Raw genomic sequence first — 7,456 nt, 5'->3', positions numbered from 1 at the left:
TAAATAAATAAATAAATAAATAAATAAATAAATAAATAAATAAATAAATAAATAAATAAATAAATAAATACTTACTATGAATTCAGTCGAATGAAGTCAGGCGAGGTTTGACCAAGAGAGGTCCGGTAGAAATATTAAAGTGGTAAACCTAGTAGGATACCGTATGTGGAAGGAATGCTGCACTCAACCAGGGGTCCGGTGTTCTCAACTTTAGAATCTGGGGTTACCCCATTTAGTGGCCCCTTACGACAGGCAGAGGATGCCGTAGAGATATTGTACACCGCAACCAACGGACGTACGTGCTACATGTTACACAGCTGTTCTTAGAAAGTAGCCACAAGTAGCAAAAAGCATAAAACGTAACAAACCAGACAAAGAAGCAAAATTCAAAAATTATACCAGAATGACACTGAAGGTATGTCATGAAAAGGCAGGGTATCTTTCTCTACGCGTGTAAATTCCTCAATGAACTGCTATACCTATAACATGTCTTTCTGTAGTGAATGACTTTATCGTTAGTGCATGACGCCGAATTATCCATTCTTCTACATACGTAATTCTCGTTTTAACCAAGCAAATGCTCACCATATTCACTGCGCTTATTTCATTATAACATCAATGCAACATTAAGCATGTTTGAAAATGTCGTGTTTATTCTTAAATATATCTTTAATTTGCAATAACGTATAATCTCATCAATTCATTGAACTGATAAGGGCTAACTGTCAAGACCAAGATTGGCAGCCGCCATGACAGTTGTAGGCAAAAGTTAGTTCGCTGTGCTTCAACCAGGGGCGCTGTAACGAGTATGTTTAGCAGTCTATATATCTTTAATGTCGTTGTCACAGGTACTACAGATATTATATTACATACATATTTCAGAGTAATGGAATAAACACATTAATTTCTGATAAGACTTTATACACTACAGTAATTTTAAACTACGTTCAGATACTATGATACACTACAATAATTTTAAACTATGTTCAGATGTATCCTAATTACAACAGGTTATTACTAAGCACAAAGAGGAAAGGAAATTAGAATTAAAGTTTGAAATTCACAAGACTACTCAAAATACTAGAATAACCACTCTAATTTCTAATAAGTTACTACAATTTAGGTAGTACAATAATTTCTAAACTACATTCAGATGTATCCTAATTACAATAGGTTATTACAATAAAAATTGCAATTAGGCCTGAAGTTTGAAATTCGCAAGGACTACCAGTACTCAAGGATTACCAACAACGTTAAACGCATAGACAGATTATTAGTAGGCCTACTACTTTTCCTTTATCCTACTATGCTCTAACAGGAATTAAACCTGCCATTTGGTTAAATGCTAAAGTATCGAAACTACTGTACACAAAATACACACGAATATAACATGCAAGATACTATCAGGGGCGAAGCGTCAGGGGAGACAGGGTAGACAGCGGAATTAACATTTTGTGAAAGCAATATTGTCTAGTTAATTCAATTACTTTTTAGAACATTAGATATTTCCAGGTTCGTGACATTATTGCATTCCCCGCTTTACTTATTTTCGTCTCACTTCGGCAATGCTAAGGCTCGCGTTAGTTACGCGAAGCACGTAGGCGAAAGTAGACGCTGTCCATTCTGTGTATTTTCCCTTTGATTTTCAAAGCTTTCAGATAGAGCAACACTAACGCTATCTGTAGGTGTTGACTGTGGAACTATGACTTTCCTATAGCGAGATGTCTCCGCCCAGTAGACAGACTTACCAGCGTCTCTTCTTGCTCTCATTGGTTAGTATTTGGATCTCTCTTATAAAAGTTGCTCTTATTAGCTACCATCTTAGACATGCTTTTAATGTTATTAATTTGAATTTATTTTATTATAAGACACGTCTAAAAATAAATTAATAATATTTAAATACGAAGTATACCGTAGTAAACTTACACCTAATAAATGAATGACACATGACAGCATCAAAACCCTTCAAGTACGTGCATTTTCTTGCCCGCCAATATTAGTTGCGGTATTATAACCCCAATAATTATTGGCTTCCAGTCTTAATAAGGTACTCCAGAGTACGCATACGGAAAAAAATGCTTAACTTGATGCTGAATATTCCGTTAAAGTCAGTTTCTAGTGAATGCGCTATGGGTGCATTCAAATGAATTAAAACGTGTTTAAGGAATTGGATGACCAACCAGAGACCGCCTAACTTGGGAACTCTAGCTATAGACAAGAAATTTCTGTGGAATCTTAGCAAGACGCCTGACTTCAAGACGAGAGTAATAGATATATTTGCCGAAATGAAGGACAGGCGGATTAAACTCATTTACAAGAATATTGTTTAAGGTGACTTGTACGAACAACTCTTTATTTCTTATTTCTCTTATTAAATCTACATAACAGTGAAATATATTGCTATTTTTATTCTAAAAGTACGTTGTTATTTGACAACTTCCGCGGCCTATTTCGTCTATATTTAAAAATAAAGTAAGTGCACGTAGGGTTATAGGTTGTTATAGGGTTTGTCTTATTTTCAGAGTCATTAACATAATACTGAATACAGATGTATGCGCCGAAAACAAAAGTCCATATAATAATATGATCAAGACAGTTTCAATAAAAGAAACCTCTGTCTACCCCCTTACTTGGTTCACGCTTCGCCACTGGATACTATTTGTAAATAACCGTATCTACACTACAATTCTCAACTGAAATGTGGTTATGTGATTAGTGCAGCTTGTGGCTTACTATTATTTTCCGTACTCCACTGGACGGACAATAAGTGTCCTTAATGCTGAAAAATACCAGGTTGTCTACAAAAATTTCCAAAAAATATTTCCGTCAAAACTATGCCAGGGACTTGAATTGCAATTATTGAGATATAGGAACTTGATTATTATTAGCTAACCGCTCATAAGTACTGAAAGATCGAGGGTGCGAAATATGCATTACCGATACTTTAACTAGTACCTACTCAGAACACAGAACTACAAATGATCGGAGTATAAGAATCAGCTGATTTTTATTTTCTTGACTACACTGCACCCTTTGTTCTCGACTGTAGCCAACAATGCAATATTTGAATATGAAGAGCGACAATAATCGATAACAATACAACGATTGTTAACTATTTCGCCAGTGAAATACTGTATATTCTGTTGAAATCCTTCTTTAAACAACATGATATTGTATAGGCTTTTGGGCTTGTGCCGTGTCAAGAAAATAAGGTGAAATTCTTAACGTTTCGCAGAAAACTGTGCTCTGAATCCTCAGAAGAATTCTCGACTGTCTACGAGAAAGGCTTCTTAAACAATGACACTTATGAATTTGAAACGTTGTAATAGAAGTAGAAATGGAAATGGTACGTTTATTCACCACCAGATGACCCCCAGGACGTGGCACAACTATAGCGTTCGAAGCGGAAGCTGACCGAACTATCACAATCAGACTAAGCGGTTCACATGTGTTTGCGTAACATACGACAGGTGTAAGACATAGATATAAGCCTGGAATGGAACATCTGGCGACGAGGAACGTACGAATTTGGAAAAAACCACCGAGACGATAACAATAGTAAAGGGAGCAGGGAAGGGAACTACTTGGCTGGCAACCAGGTATTACTTAAATGATAACCGGTGACCCTGTTGAAATAGTTAGGATTTCTACGTATTTCCACAGCTTCCCGTATAATCCTGGACCTGTAGTATCTAGTGTGGGCAAGAGCTCGAGTATCTTGAAACATGACATCATGACCCGACGATAGATCATGCTCAGCTATTGCCGATTTGTCAGGTTGGTTGAGACGAATATTACGTTTATGTTCTTTGATACGGATACCAATGGACCGGCATGTTTGGCAGATGTATACTTTGCCGCACGTACAGGGAATTTCGTATACCCCAGGATGTAAAAGTGGGAACAATTTGTCCTTGGTTTTACTCAGACAGTGAGCAATTTTAGTGGCGGTGCCAAACACGGTTTTTATATTATGTTTGTGGAGGACCTTGGCAATTCGATCTGCGGTGTTGTGAATGTAAGGCAAGTAGGTAGTTCCACTCACTTCTTCCTTCTGTGAGATTTGCTTGGTCGTTTCTCTGGGATGTAGAGGGCTCTATGAATTTGCAAATCGCTGTAACCATTACCCTTAAACGCGACTTTGAGCGTTTCCATCTCCATCTGGATATGTGATGGCTCACAATTTCGTCTCGCCCTCTTGGCGAGTGTCGTGAGGATGCCTTGTTTTTGTGCTGGGTGGTGGTGAGAATCTGCATGAAGATAGCGATTTGTGTGGGTAGGCTTACGATAGACTGTATGTCCTAAGGAGCCGTCCGGTATCTTTCTTACTAGAACATCCAAGAAAGGAAGGCATCCGTCCGACTCCATCTCCATAGTGAATTTTATTGACGGATATTGCTGATTTAGGTGGTGTAGAAATAGATGAAGTTTCTCAGGACCTTCTGTCCAGATCACAAATACATCATCAACATACCTCCACCATATCATAGGCTTGACTGGCGCCGAAGCAATAGCCTCCTCCTCAAAATGATCCATAAAGAAATTAGCCACTACGGACGAAAGTGGACTTCCCATAGCCACTCCGTCCGTCTGTTCGTAAAAATTCCCACCCTACAAGAAATAGCTGGATGCCATGCAGTGGTGAAATAGCTTAGTAATGTCCTCAGGGAACAGGTGTTCAATGAGAGACATGACCGAGTCAATCAGTACTTCAGTGAACAAGGACTCCACATCGGAACACACCAAAAGTGCATTAGGTTGAAGGGTTATGGTTGACAGCTTGTTGAAGAAATATCGAGAGTCCCTGACATATGATTCAGTACGTCCTATGTGTGGCTGAAGCAATTTGCTTAGGTATTTAGCCAGAGCATACGTAGGAGAACCTATCGCACTAACAATAGGTCTGAGGGGAACATCTTTCTTATGGATATTAGGCAGTCCATATAATCTAGGTGGCACTGCATCCCCGGGGACAGATGTTTAGCCTCCTCTTTTGGAATTTACGATTGCCTTTAGAGCTTCGCGGTGGCGTTGGACACACGAGTGGTGGGGTCACGTGAGCTCAGCCTGTAGACAGGCTCTGACAATATAGCCGATATCTCATTCTTAAACTCGTCAGTGTCCATAACCACTGTCGCATTACCCTTATCAGCTGAGAGAATGGTCAGTTCAGAATCATCTCTAAGTTCCTTCAGAGCTCTCCTTTCGCCTCTTGTTAAATTGGGCGCGAGTACAAGAGCGGACCTTATGAGTCTCACACATTTCTGCCATGAAAGCATTAATGGCAAAATGTACAACAGTATGCGTTATTTAAAGAAGTTATTACCTTCGTGATAGGTTTTTCTCGTGGGGCTATTTCTAGCCGAGTGCAGCCCTTGTAAGGCAGACCCTCTGACGAGGGTGGGCGGCATTGCCATGTGTAGGCAACTGCGTGTTGTTGTGGTGGAGGATAGTGTTATGTGTGGTATGTGAGTTGCAGGGATGTCGGGGACAGTACAAACACCCAGCCCCCAGGCCATCGGAATTAACTAATGAAGGTTAAAATCCCCGACCCGGCCGGGAATCGAACCCGGGACACTCTGAACCGAAGGCCAGTACGCTGACCATTCAGCCGACGAGTCGGACTTCGTGATAGGTGGAACAGTTGAACTGCTATTTGAAATACCCTGTCAATTGCCTGCATTAATATAACCGCTGCCGAAGTTACGACTCTTTTTAATATCCCGTCTTTGTAAGTATTTTATCAACAAACCTACGGATATTTTAATAATAATAATAAAAAAGGGTATTTATATTCATATTATGATCTTTCCAACTTTTAAAAGCTTCGCTCAACCTCATTCGTCTACTTATGTCATTCCACGCCATCTCTCCACTGACAGCTCAAAACATACCAAACCCGTTTGGTGCGGAATTTGAACAAGTGAACGTGTCTAACCTGACACCCGCCATCTTGACAGGTCCTAACCTCGTGCGGCGCGGGATTTTGAATTAGTGTGCATGGCTAACCTCACTGCTGTCACCTTGACAGGTCCTAGCCACGTGCGGTACCGTACCACATTGTCGAGCATCTCGTCTCCTTACTTCCAAGCCTTCCCAGCCCAAAGTTTGCAATATTTTTGTAACACTATGATAGGTACTCCTTTGTCGGAAATCACCCAGAAGAAGCGATGCTGCTTTCCTTCGATTTTTGTCCAGTTTTTGTATCACGTAGTCCTACGCAGACGAGGTAGGCGAATATGTGAGAAAAATTGAATCCGGATTTTTTGTGATTAGGTGTTTATGGAATAGGAATGTTCAGTTAATAATCATTATCATTAATATAAGAATTATTTCATAATACCAATTTTTACATCTGTAAACTTTCAAAAGTTTTGAGCTATAGATACACTCATTTTATAATTTCACCCCCCTTTTCACCACCCTTAGCGACGGAAAAATATCAGTTTTAAAATTCCAACTAGGTACACTGAAAATCACCATAAAAAACATTCAGAAGTAAATGTGGCTAGAAATAGCCAATTTTCGAACAGAAAATTATCTTAGAACATTTGTGGCTAACTTCATGCTCGAAATGGTCAAGTCTTTGAATACAACAACTACTACTGCTACTAATAATACTACATGTTTTCATTCCTCCCCGACCGGGCGAGTTGGCCGTGCGCGTAGAGGCGCGCGGCTGTGAACTTGCATCCGGGAGATAGTAGGTTTGAATCCCACTATCGGCAGCCCTGAAAATGGTTTTCCGTGGTTTCCCATTTTCACACCAGGCAAATGCTGGGGCTGTACCTTAATTAAGGCCACGGCCGCTTCCTTCCAACTCCTAGGCCTTTCCTATCCCATCGTCGCCATAAGACCTATCTGTGTCGGTGCGACGTAAAGCCCCTAGCAAAAAAAATAAAATAATAAAAAAAAATCCTCCCCGAATGGGGAAGCAGGCCTCCTAGACGGGGACGCCGTGGAGTTTTGCATCGGAGAAGATGTGCGGAGGTGAGAGGGTTGGCGGCCGTGGCCTATACTAGGAACTGTCCCGGCATTCGCCTTAGAGCAGGAGAATGGAAAACCACGGAACACTATTATCAGAACAGCCGACGGTGGAGACCAGCCCCTCTCCGTCTCCCGAATGCAGAGGTGTAGAGCAAGGATCATATAAGAGAAATGTGTAGAGGCACGGAAAAGCCGTGGCGACTTGTGTTCCGAGACCCACACTGCATCCGCCGACACAGATCATTGAATAATTTATTTGGCATTAAAAAACAAGTGGAATAGCCTATGACATAATAACCCCGCGGAGACTGAAGATACAGATATTCTCCATATAAACTAAACGAGCTTACTCCAATGTTGCAACTAAATACACCTCAAAATATCTAGCCTTGTATGTATGTTGGGTATACAGAGTCTAAATTGGCAAGCCCGGCAGCAATGGGATTCTGTTCGAAGAGATTCAAGGGTA

Source organism: Anabrus simplex, chromosome 6 (genome assembly GCF_040414725.1).
Source record: "Anabrus simplex isolate iqAnaSimp1 chromosome 6, ASM4041472v1, whole genome shotgun sequence".
NCBI lineage: Eukaryota > Metazoa > Arthropoda > Insecta > Orthoptera > Tettigoniidae > Anabrus > Anabrus simplex.
The sequence above is the reverse complement of the archived record's forward strand: the minus strand, read 5'-3'. Positions refer to the sequence as shown.